Source organism: Engystomops pustulosus, chromosome 2, assembly GCF_040894005.1.
Source record: "Engystomops pustulosus chromosome 2, aEngPut4.maternal, whole genome shotgun sequence".
Classification (NCBI taxonomy): Eukaryota; Metazoa; Chordata; class Amphibia; order Anura; family Leptodactylidae; genus Engystomops; species Engystomops pustulosus.
The window spans coordinates 261,063,128-261,077,330 of NC_092412.1; positions in this window are offsets into that span (position 1 = coordinate 261,063,128).

Genomic DNA, 14,203 nt, shown 5'->3' on the forward strand with positions numbered 1-14,203 from the left:
CCTGCCTGCCCCCTGTAGTAGATAGCCTGCCTGCCCCCTGTAGTATATAGCCTGCCACCCCCTGTAATATATAGCCTGCCAGCTTGTGTAGTATATAGCCTGCCAGCCTCCTGTAGTATAAAGCCTGCCAGCCCCCTGTAGTAAATGGCCTGCCAGCCCCCTGTAGTATAAAGCCTGCCAGCCTCCTGTAGTAGATGGCCTGCCAGCCCCCTGGTGTAGTATACAGCTTGCCAGCCCCTGTAGTATATAGCCTGCCAGCTCGTGTAGTATAAAGCCTGCCAGCCCCCTGTAGTATAAAGCGTGGCAGCCTCCTGTAGTATAAAGCCTGCCAGACCCCTGTAGTAAATGGCCTGCCAGCCCCCTGTAGTATAAAGCCTGCCAGCCTCCTGTAGTAGATGGCCTGCCAGCCCCCTGGTGTAGTATACAGCTTGCCAGCCCCTGTAGTATATAGCCTGCTAGCTCGTGTAGTATAAAGCCTGCCAGCCCCCTGTAGTATAAAGCGTGGCAGCCTCCTGTAGTATAAAGCCTGCCAGACCCCTGTAGTAGATGGCCTGCCAGCCCCCTGTAGTATATAGCCTGCCAGCCCCCTGTAGTATATAGCTTGCCAGCCCCTGTAGTAAATAGCCTGCCACCCCCTGTAGTATACAGCCAGACAGCCCCCTGTGGTATATAGCCTGACAGCCCCCTGTAGTGTATATAGCTTGCTAGCCCCTGTGTTATATAGCTTGCCTGCCCCCTTGAGTATTTAGTCAGCCAGCCCCCTCGAGTACATAGACTGCCAGCCCCCTCGAGTACATAGACTGCCAGCTCCTGTAGTATATAGCCTGCCAGCCCCCTCCAGTATATAGCCTGCCACCACCCGTAGTATACAGCCAGAAATCCCACTGTGGTATATAGCCTGCCAGCCCTCTGTAGTGTATATAGCCTGCCAGACCCAGTGTTATATAGCCTGCCAGCTCCCTCAAGTATATAGCTTGCCTGCCACCTCGAGTACATAGACTGCCAGCCCCCTCAAGTATATAGACTGCCAGCCCCCTTGAGTACATAGACTGCCAGCCCCTCCAGTATATAGCCTGCCAGCCCCCTCCAGTATATAGCCTGCCAGCCCCCTCCAGTATATAGCCTGCCAGCCCCCTCCAGTATATAGCCTGCCAGCCCCCTCCAGTATATAGCCTGCCAGCCCCCTCCAGTATATAGCCTGCCAGCCCCCTCCAGTATATAGCCTGCCAGCCCCCTCCAGTATATAGCCTGCCAGCCCCCTCCAGTATATAGCCTGCCAGCCCCCTTCAGTATATAGCCTGCCAGCCCCCTTCAGTATATAGCCTGCCAGCCCCCTCCAGTATATAGCCTGCCAGCCCCCTCCAGTATATAGCCTGCCAGTCCCTGCCTGTAGGAAAAGCCGGCATCCATTGCGGCTCCAACATCGGCTCCCGGTCCGTCATAGGTACTATGACGTCACCCGCACTCTGACATCATATGCTGAAAGTTCACTTTTTTTTCCTTGACTCGAGTATAAGCCGAGGAATCTGTTGTGCTGAAAAACTCTGCCTTTACTCAAGTATATAGGATAATAATCATATGATTCACAACAAACACGGGTCAGGGCACACCGCCTGTGGTCGGTGACTATTTACTGTTCTCCTATTGTTTGGTTCCCTTTATTCCTATGAGGGTGCCATGCGTGTTGGTATGTTAGTAGTTGTTCTATAGTTTGTTCTCTATACATAGGAGAATCATACAATTATTACTACATGTATACCAGGGCAGTGTGTGCTCTTCTATCTGTGTGTTGCTCCAAATATATTTGTCTTTTTTATATTTGATGTTATGTTTACACAATAAAGATGATTTGTATATACTTTGTTTTGTTATATCTGTTTAACTTGTGTAACCCTAGAAGTTTTTTGGGTGTTCTACAAGGGGGGGGGGGGGGGGCTTATTTACTAAGGGTCCACGGATCGCACTTTCATTAGATTTTCAAAATTTTCGGTATTTGCGCCACTGTAACAGGGATTAAGCAGAGGATTGTGTTGCGTTGCATCGGATTTCTGCGCAGCTCTACCGCTTCCATGTGACAGAAATTGGGGGGCGGACGATCCGACTGATTCGGACAGAGTGCGGGATTTAAGATTTAAATTGTGTGACAAGACAATGCACTTACATGCACCAGGATGAAGAAGGTGAACTCCGGGGACCTGAGCGGGGAAGCGACACATGCAGGATATCGGGCGCACGATCTTAGTGACTCCCCGCACAGCACATTATACACGGACAATGCACTTACATACACCAGGAAGAAGAAGGTGAACTCCGGGGACCTGAGCGGGGAAGTGACACATGCAGGATATCGGGGGCAGGATCTTAGTGACTCCCCGCACAGCGCATTATACACGGACAATGCACTTACATGCACCAGGAAGGAGAAGGAGAACTCCGGGGACCTGAGCGGGGAAGTGACACATGCAGGATATCGGGGGCAGGATCTTAGTGACTCCCCGCACAGCGCATTATACACGGACAATGCACTTACATGCACCAGGAAGGAGAAGGAGAACTCCGGGGACCTGAGCGGGGAAGTGACACATGCAGGATATCGGGCACACGATCTTAGTGACTCCCCGCACAGCGCATTATACACGGACAATGCACTTACATACACCAGGAAGAAGAAGGTGAACTCCGGGGACCTGAGCGGGGAAGTGACACATGCAGGATATCGGGGGCAGGATCTTAGTGACTCCCCGCACAGCGCATTATACACGGACAATGCACTTACATGCACCAGGAAGGAGAAGGAGAACTCCGGGGACCTGAGCGGGGAAGTGACACATGCAGGATATCGGGCGCACGATCTTAGTGACTCCCCGCACAGCGCATTATACACGGACAATGCACTTACATGCACCAGGAAGAAGAAGGTGAACTCCAGGGACCTGAGCGGGGAAGCGGCACATGCAGGATATCGGGCGCAGGATCTTAGTGACTCCCTGCACAGCGCATTATACACGGACAATGCACTTACAAGCACCAGGAAGAAGAAGGTGAACTCCGGGGACCTGAGCGGGGAAGTGACACATGCAGGATATCGGGCGCAGGATCTTAGTGACTCCCCGCACAGCGCATTATACACGGACAATGCACTTACATGCAACAGGAAGAAGAAGGTGAACTCCGGGGACCTGAGCGGGGAAGTAACACATGCAGGATATCGGGCGCAGGATCTTAGTGACTCCCCGCACAGCACATTATACACGGACAATGCACTTACATGCACCAGGATGAAGAAGGTGAACTCCGGGGACCTGAGCGGGGAAGTGACACATGCAGGATATCGGGCGCACGATCTTAGTGACTCCCCGCACAGCGCATTATACACTGACAATGCACTTACATGCACCAGGAAGAAGAAGGTGAACTCCGGGGACCTGAGCGGGGAAGCGACACATGCAGGATATCGGGCGCGCGATCTTAGTGACTCCCCGCACAGCGCATTATACACGGACAATGCACTTACATGCAACAGGAAGAAGAAGGTGAACTCCGGGGACCTGAGCGGGGAAGTAACACATGCAGGATATCGGGCGCACGATCTTAGTGACTCCCCGCACAGCGCATTATACACGGACAATACACTTACATGAACCAGGAAGAAAAAGGTGAACTCCGGGGACCTGAGCGGGGAAGTGACACATGCAGGATATCGGGTGCAGGATCTTAGTGACTCCCCGCACAGCGCATTATACACGGACAATGCACTTACATGCACCAGGAAGAAGAAGGTGAACTCCAGGGACCTGAGCGGGGAAGTGACACATGCAGGATATTGTACAAAGGATCTCAGTGACTCCCCGCACAGCGCATTATACACGGACAATGCACTTACATGCACCAGGAAGAAGGAGGAGAACTCCGGGGACCTGAGCGGAGAAGTAACACATGCAGGATATCGGGTGCACGATCTTAGTGACTCCCCGCACAGCGCATTATACACGGACAATACACTTACATGAACCAGGAAGAAAAAGGTGAACTCCGGGGACCTGAGCGGGGAAGTGACACATGCAGGATATCGGGTGCAGGATCTTAGTGACTCCCCGCACAGCGCATTATACACGGACAATGCACTTACATGCACCAGGAAGAAGAAGGTGAACTCCAGGGACCTGAGCGGGGAAGTGACACATGCAGGATATTGTACAAAGGATCTCAGTGACTCCCCGCACAGCGCATTATACACGGACAATGCACTTACATGCACCAGGAAGAAGAAGGTGAACTCCAGGGACCTGAGCGGGGAAGCGACACATGCAGGATATCGGGCACATGATCTTAGTGACTCCCCGCACAGCGCATTATACACGGACAATGCACTTACATGCACCAGGAAGAAGGTGAACTCCAGGGACCTGAGCGGGGAAGTGACACATGCAGGATATCGGGCGCAGGATCTTAGTGACTCCCCGCACAGCGCATTATACACGGACAATGCACTTACATGCACCAGGAAGAAGAAGGTGAACTCCTGGGACCTGAGCGGGGAAGCGGCACATGCAGGATATCGGGCGCAGGATCTTAGTGACTCCCCGCACAGCGCATTATACACGGACAATGCACTTACATGCACCAGGAAGAAGAAGGGGAACTCCAGGGACCTGAGCAGGGAAGCGACACATGCAGGATATCGGGTGCAGGATCTTAGTGACTCCCCGAACAGCGCATTATACACGGACAATGCACTTACATGCACCAGGAAGGAGAAGGCGAACTCCTGGGACCTGAGCGGGGAAGCCACACATGCAGGAAGTGACACATGCAGGATATCGGGCGCAGGATCTTAGTGACTCCCCGCACAGCGGATTATACACGGACAATGCACTTACATGCACCAGGAAGAAGAAGGGGAACTCCAGGGACCTGAGCGGGGAAGCGACACATGCAGGATATCGGGCGCACGATCTTAGTGACTCCCCACACAGCGCATTATACACGGACAATGCACTTACATGCACCAGGAAGAAGGTGAACTCCAGGGACCTGAGCGGGGAAGCGACACATGCAGGATATCGGGTGCAGGATCTTAGTGACTCCCCGCACAGCGCATTATACACGGACAATGCACTTACATGCACCAAGAAGAAGAAGGTGAACTTCAGGGACCTGAGCGGGGAAGCAACACATGCAGGATATTGGGCGCAGGATCTTAGTGACTCCCCGCACAGCGCATTATACACGGACAATGCACTTACATGCACCAGGAAGAAGAAGGTGAACTCCTGGGACCTGAGCGGGGAAGCGGCACATGCAGGATATCGGGCGCAGGATCTTAGTGACTCCCCGCACAGCGCATTATACACGGACAATGCACTTACATGCACCAGGAAGAAGAAGGGGAACTCCAGGGACCTGAGCGGGGAAGCGACACATGCAGGATATCGGGCGCAGGATCTTAGTGACTCCCTGCACAGCACATTATACACGGACAATGCACTTACATGCACCAGGAAGAAGAAGGTGAACTCCGGGGACCTGAGCGGGGAAGCGACACATGCAGGATATCGGGCGCAGGATCTTAGTGACTCCCCGCACAGCGCATTATACACGGACAATGCACTTACATGCACCAGGAAGAAGAAGGGGAACTCCAGGGACCTGAGCGGGGAAGCGACACATGCAGGATATCGGGCACACGATCTTAGTGACTCCCCGCACAGCGCATTATACACGGACAATGCACTTACATGCACCAGGAAGAAGAAGGTGAACTCCGGGGACCTGAGCGGGGAAGTGACACATGCAGGATATCGGGGGCATGATCTTAGTGACTCCCCGCACAGCGCATTATACACGGACAATGCACTTACATGCACCAGGAAGAAGAAGGGGAACTCCAGGGACCTGAGCGGGGAAGCGACACATGCAGGATATCGGGCGCAGGATCTTAGTGACTCCCCGCACAGCGCATTATACACGGACAATGCACTTACATGCACCAGGAAGAAGAAGGGGAACTCCAGGGACCTGAGCGGGGAAGCGACACATGCAGGATATCGGGCACACGATCTTAGTGACTCCCCGCACAGCGCATTATACACGGACAATGCACTTACATGCACCAGGAAGAAGAAGGTGAACTCCGGGGACCTGAGCGGGGAAGTGACACATGCAGGATATCGGGGGCATGATCTTAGTGACTCCCCGCACAGCGCATTATACACGGACAATGCACTTACATGCACCAGGAAGAAGAAGGTGAACTCCGGGGACCTGAGCGGGGAAGCGACACATGCAGGATATCGGGCGCAGGATCTTAGTGACTCCCCGCACAGTGCATTATACACGGACAATGCACTTACATGCACCAGGAAGAAGAAGGGGAACTCCAGGGACCTGAGCGGGGAAGCGACACATGCAGGATATCGGGCACACGATCTTAGTGACTCCCCGCACAGCGCATTATACACGGACAATGCACTTACATGCACCAGGAAGAAGAAGGTGAACTCCGGGGACCTGAGCGGGGAAGCGACACATGCAGGATATCGGGTGCACGATCTTAGTGACTCCCCGCACAGCGCATTATACACGGACAATGCACTTACATGCACCGGAAGAAGAAGGTGAACTCCTGGGACCTGAGCGGGGAAGCGACACATGCAGGATATCGGGCGCACGATCTTAGTGACTCCCCACACAGCGCATTATACACGGACAATGCACTTACATGCACCAGGAAGAAGGTGAACTCCAGGGACCTGAGCGGGGAAGCGACACATGCAGGATATCGGGTGCAGGATCTTAGTGACTCCCCGCACAGCGCATTATACACGGACAATGCACTTACATGCACCAGGAAGAAGAAGGTGAACTTCAGGGACCTGAGCGGGGAAGCAACACATGCAGGATATTGGGCGCAGGATCTTAGTGACTCCCCGCACAGCACATTATACACGGACAATGCACTTACATGCACCAGGAAGAAGAAGGTGAACTCCTGGGACCTGAGCGGGGAAGCGGCACATGCAGGATATCGGGCGCAGGATCTTAGTGACTCCCCGCACAGCGCATTATACACGGACAATGCACTTACATGCACCAGGAAGAAGAAGGTGAACTCCTGGGACCTGAGCGGGGAAGCGGCACATGCAGGATATCGGGCGCAGGATCTTAGTGACTCCCCGCACAGCGCATTATACACGGACAATGCACTTACATGCACCAGGAAGAAGAAGGGGAACTCCAGGGACCTGAGCGGGGAAGCGACACATGCAGGATATCGGGCGCAGGATCTTAGTGACTCCCCGCACAGCGCATTATACACGGACAATGCACTTACATGCACCAGGAAGAAGGTGAACTCCAGGGACCTGAGCGGGGAAGCGACACATGCAGGATATCGGGTGCAGGATCTTAGTGACTCCCCGCACAGCGCATTATACACGGACAATGCACTTACATGCACCAGGAAGAAGAAGGTGAACTTCAGGGACCTGAGCGGGGAAGCAACACATGCAGGATATTGGGCGCAGGATCTTAGTGACTCCCCGCACAGCACATTATACACGGACAATGCACTTACATGCACCAGGAAGAAGAAGGTGAACTCCTGGGACCTGAGCGGGGAAGCGGCACATGCAGGATATCGGGCGCAGGATCTTAGTGACTCCCCGCACAGCGCATTATACACGGACAATGCACTTACATGCACCAGGAAGAAGAAGGTGAACTCCTGGGACCTGAGCGGGGAAGCGGCACATGCAGGATATCGGGCGCAGGATCTTAGTGACTCCCCGCACAGCGCATTATACACGGACAATGCACTTACATGCACCAGGAAGAAGAAGGGGAACTCCAGGGACCTGAGCGGGGAAGCGACACATGCAGGATATCGGGCGCAGGATCTTAGTGACTCCCCGCACAGCACATTATACACGGACAATGCACTTACATGCACCAGGAAGAAGAAGGTGAACTCCGGGGACCTGAGCGGGGAAGCGACACATGCAGGATATCGGGCGCAGGATCTTAGTGACTCCCCGCACAGCACATTATACACGGACAATGCACTTACATGCACCAGGAAGAAGAAGGTGAACTCCGGGGACCTGAGCGGGGAAGCGACACATGCAGGATATCGGGCACAGGATCTTAGTGACTCCCCGCACAGCACATTATACACGGACAATGCACTTACATGCACCAGGAAGAAGAAGGTGAACTCCGGGGACCTGAGCGGGGAAGCGACACATGCAGGATATCGGGCGCAGGATCTTAGTGACTCCCCGCACAGCGCATTATACACGGACAATGCACTTACATACACCAGGAAGAAGAAGGTGAACTCCGGGGACCTGAGCGGGGAAGCGACACATGCAGGATATCAGGGGCATGATCTTAGTGACTCCCCGCACAGCACATTATACACGGACAATGCACTTACATGCACCAGGAAGGAGAAGGAGAACTCCTGGGACCTGAGCGGGGAAGTGACACATGCAGGATATCAGGCGCAGGATCTTAGTGACTCCCCGCACAGCGCATTATACACGGACAATGCACTTACATGCACCAGGAAGAAGAAGGTGAACTCCAGGGACCTGAGCGGGGAAGTGACACATGCAGGATATCAGGCGCAGGATCTTAGTGACTCCCCGCACAGCGCATTATACACGGACAATGCACTTACATGCACCAGGAAGAAGAAGGGGAACTCCAGGGACCTGAGCGGGGAAGCGACACATGCAGGATATCGGGCGCAGGATCTTAGTGACTTCCCGCACAGCGCATTATACACGGACAATGCACTTACATGCACCAGGAAGAAGAAGGTGAACTCCGGGGACCTGAGCGGGGAAGCGACACATGCAGGATATCGGGTGCATGATCTTAGTAACTCCCCGCACAGCGCATTATACACGGACAATGCACTTACATGCACCAGGAAGAAGAAGGTAAACTCCAGGGACCTGAGCGGGGAAGCGACACATGCAGGATATCGGGCGCAGGATCTTAGTGACTCCCCGCACAGCGCATTATACACAGACAATGCACTTACATGCACCAGGAAGAAGAAGGTGAACTCCAGGGACCTGAGCGGGGAGTGACACATGCAGGATATCAGGCGCAGGATCTTAGTGACTCCCCGCACAGCGCATTATACACGGACAATGCACTTACATGCACGAGGAAGAAGAAGGTGAACTCCAGGGACCTGAGCGGGGAAGCGACACATGCAGGATATCAGGCGCAGGATCTTAGTGACTCCCCGCACAGCACATTATACATGGACAATGCACTTACATGCACCAGGAAGAAGAAGGTGAACTCCGGGGACCTGAGCGGGGAAGCGACACATGCAGGATATCGGGCGCAGGATCTTAGTGACTCCCCGCACAGCGCATTATACACGGACAATGCACTTACATACACCAGGAAGAAGAAGGTGAACTCCGGGGACCTGAGCGGGGAAGCGACACATGCAGGATATCAGGGGCATGATCTTAGTGACTCCCCGCACAGCACATTATACACGGACAATGCACTTACATGCACCAGGAAGGAGAAGGAGAACTCCTGGGACCTGAGCGGGGAAGTGACACATGCAGGATATCAGGCGCAGGATCTTAGTGACTCCCCGCACAGCGCATTATACACGGACAATGCACTTACATGCACCAGGAAGAAGAAGGTGAACTCCAGGGACCTGAGCGGGGAAGTGACACATGCAGGATATCAGGCGCAGGATCTTAGTGACTCCCCGCACAGCGCATTATACACGGACAATGCACTTACATGCACCAGGAAGAAGAAGGGGAACTCCAGGGACCTGAGCGGGGAAGCGACACATGCAGGATATCGGGCGCAGGATCTTAGTGACTTCCCGCACAGCGCATTATACACGGACAATGCACTTACATGCACCAGGAAGAAGAAGGTGAACTCCGGGGACCTGAGCGGGGAAGCGACACATGCAGGATATCGGGTGCATGATCTTAGTAACTCCCCGCACAGCGCATTATACACGGACAATGCACTTACATGCACCAGGAAGAAGAAGGTAAACTCCAGGGACCTGAGCGGGGAAGCGACACATGCAGGATATCGGGCGCAGGATCTTAGTGACTCCCCGCACAGCGCATTATACACAGACAATGCACTTACATGCACCAGGAAGAAGAAGGTGAACTCCGGGGACCTGAGCGGGGAGTGACACATGCAGGATATCAGGCGCAGGATCTTAGTGACTCCCCGCACAGCGCATTATACACGGACAATGCACTTACATGCACGAGGAAGAAGAAGGTGAACTCCAGGGACCTGAGCGGGGAAGCGACACATGCAGGATATCAGGCGCAGGATCTTAGTGACTCCCCGCACAGCACATTATACATGGACAATGCACTTACATGCACCAGGAAGAAGAAGGTGAACTCCGGGGACCTGAGCGGGGAAGCGACACATGCAGGATATCGGGCGCAGGATCTTAGTGACTCCCTGCACAGCGCATTATACACGGACAATGCACTTACATGCACCAGGAAGAAGAAGGTGAACTCCGGGGACCTGAGCGGGGAAGCGACACATGCAGGATATCGGGCGCACGATCTTAGTGACTCCCCGCACAGCACATTATACACGGACAATGCACTTACATGCACCAGGAAGAAGAAGGTGAACTCCAGGGACCTGAGTGGGGAAGTGACACATGCAGGATATCGGGTGCAGGATCTTAGTGACCCCCCCGCACAGCGCATTATACACGGACAATGCACTTACATGCACCAGGAAGAAGAAGGTGAACTCCAGGGACCTGAGTGGGGAAGTGACACATGCAGGATATCAGGCGCAGGATCTTAGTGACTTGCGGCAGATGTGCATTCCGGTCGGACAATGCACTTTCAGGGATTGCGCAGGACGGGTAAGTAAATGTGCCACAGAATGTTTTTCTTGTCACTCAGATGAATTTGTCACATAAATAACATTTTTTTGACCCCAAAATGACAACGTGAATCTTGTGATTGGAAAAGTACATTCTGTAACCAAAGGCAGCAACTGCTGCTGTGAAAACGAATCAACCAATTACAGAGCTGCTTGTTGGTTCTCCAATCCTATTCAAGCGTCCATCACCCAATCACAAGGACGAGTCATATAAACAATGAAATGCACATTTGTAACAGTTTAACCCTCTGCTTTCTGGACATCTCTAACTTCCAGTAGCCAGAACATTTTTTGCACTGCAATTACATAGGTACATCCAGGGGCAAACTGGGAGTTTAAAGTGGCCCTAGAAAAAAAATCTAAAAGTGGCCCCATGATTTAGGGAGGGGCCATCACAGTAAGGCAGTGTCCACCAACGATACATAAACCAACGCCAATGGTAGAATGGGGATAAGTCAAAATAAGCACCGGATTACACTTGTTATACCTGTATACAATGTATGTGTATGACGATGTTCTGCAGATGCTCATATGTGTCTAATGAGGTTCTGCAGCAGCTCAGGGGCATCTAATGAGGTTCTGCAGCAGCTCAGGGGCATCTAATGAGGCTCTGCAGCTGCTCAGGGGCATCTAATGAGGTTCTGCAGCAGATCAGGGTCATCTAATGAGGTTCTGCAGCAGCTCAGGGGCATCTAATGAGGTTCTGCAGCAGCTCAGGGTCATCTAATGAGGTTCTGCAGCAGCTCAGGGGCATCTAATGAGGTTCTGCAGCAGCTCAGGGGCATCTAATGAGGCTCTGCAGCTGCTCAGGGGCATCTAATGATGTTCTGCAGCTGGTCAGGGGCATCTAATGAGGTTCTCTAGCAGCTCAGGGGCATCTAATGAGGTTCTCTAGCAGCTCAGGGGCATCTAATGAGGTTCTGTAGCAGCTTAGGGGCATCTAATGAGGTTCTGCAGCTGCTCAGGGGCATCTAATGAGGTTCTGTAGCTGCTATGGGGCATCTAATGAGGTTCTCCAGCAGCTCAGGGTCATCTAATGAGGTTCTGCAGCAGCTCAGGGGCATCTAATGAGGTTCTGCAGCAGCTCAGGGGCATCTAATGATGTTCTGCAGCTGGTCAGGGGCATCTAATGAGGTTCTCTAGCAGCTCAGGGGCATCTAATGAGGTTCTGCAGCAGCTCAGGTGTGTCTAATGAGGTTCTGTAGCAGCTCAGGGGCATCTAATGAGGCTCTGCAGCTGCTCAGGGGCATCTAATGAGGTTCTGCAGCAGCTCAGGGGCATCTAATGAGGTTCCGTAGCAGCTCAGGGGCATCTAATGAGGTTCTGCAGCAGCTCAGGGGCATCTAATGAGGTTCTGCAGCAGCTCAGGGACATCTAATGAGGTTCCGTAGCAGCTCAGGGGCATCTAATGAGGTTCCGTAGCAGCTCAGGGGCATCTAATGAGGTTCTGCAGCAGCTCAGGGGCATCTAATGAGGTTCTGCAGCAGCTCAGGGGCATCTAATGAGGCTCTGCAGCTGCTCAGGGGCATCTAATTATGTTCTGCAGCTGGTCAGGGGCATCTAATGAGGTTCTGCAGCAGCTCAGGGGCATCTAATTATGTTCTGCAGCTGCTCAGGGGCATCTAATTATGTTCTGCAGCTGGTCAGGGGCATCTAATGAGGTTCTGCAGCAGCTCAGGGGCATCTAATGAGGTTCTGCAGCAGCTCAGGGGCATCTAATGAGGCTCTGCAGCTGCTCAGGGGCATCTAATGAGGCTCTGCAGCTGCTCAGGGGCATCTAATGAGGTTCTGCAGCAGCTCAGGGGCATCTAATGAGGTTCTGCAGCAGCTCAGGGACATCTAATGAGGTTCCGTAGCAGCTCTGGTGTGTCCCACAGCCCAATCTACACAATAATGGAGGTAATATCCCACATGCCGTCCATTACATGAACCAATTCACCCACCAAAAGTGCATTTAAAAAATGTAGCAAATGTCGCAAAATCAGCCACATTTGTGCAACACCCGGAGGGTTCCAGCACCTCGGCCGCTCCCTCCATATTCCCTGCACACCCCCTGCTGGAGCGCTGCCAGGCTGATATCCGGCAGTCCTGACCACGGATGGTTAGTCCTGCACTGGGACTGATGCTTATACTGGTAAAGGCTCCCTGCGACCCGGTGCTGGGGGTCAGAATCCACTCACATGCAGCAATGCCATGGGCATCTAAGGGGTTACACGTCCTGTATGCAGTCACCTCTGACCCCGGACACGAGAGCCGAGAATCAGCTGAGTAACACGTGGCCCCGAGCGGTCACACAGAGAAGATTTACTGCCCATTGTGTCTATTGTCCATAATGTACCCAAATGTGCGGAACCGAAACGACCCGGAACATCACGAGAAGAAAGAAGAGCTCGTAACCCTTTAGGGGAAGTGTCTGTACAGTGAGGCACTGATTATACCTCATATATTATACATGGGGGTGTCTGTATAGTGAGGCACTGATTATACCTCATATATTATACATGGGGGTGTCTGTATAGTGAGGTCAGTGATTATACCTCATATATTATACATGGGGGTGTCTGTATAGTGAGGGCAGTGATTATACCTCATATATTATACATGGAGGTGTCTGTATAGTGAGGTCAGTGATTATACCTCATATATTATACATGGAGGTGTCTGTATAGTGAGGGCAGTGATTATACCTCATATATTATACATGGGGGTGTCTGTATAGTGAGGTCAGTGATTATACCTCATATATTATACATGGAGGTGTCTGTATAGTGAGGCACTGATTATACCTCATATATTATACATGGGGGTGTCTGTATAGTGAGGTCAGTGATTATACCTCATATATTATACATGGAGGTGTCTGTATAGTGAGGTCAGTGATTATACCTCATATATTATACATGGAGGTGTCTGTATAGTGAGGCAGTGATTATACCTCATATATTATACATGGAGGTGTCTGTATAGTGAGGTCAGTGATTATACCTCATATATTATACATGGAGGTGTCTGTATAGTGAGGCAGTGATTATACCTCATATATTATACATGGAGGTGTCTGTATAGTGAGGTCAGTGATTATACCTCATATATTATACATGGAGGTGTCTGTATAGTGAGGTCAGTGATTATACCTCATATATTATACATGGGGGTGTCTGTATAGTGAGGTCAGTGATTATACCTCATATATTATACATGGAGGTGTCTGTATAGTGAGGTCAGTGATTATACCTCATATATTATACATGGAGGTGTCTGTATAGTG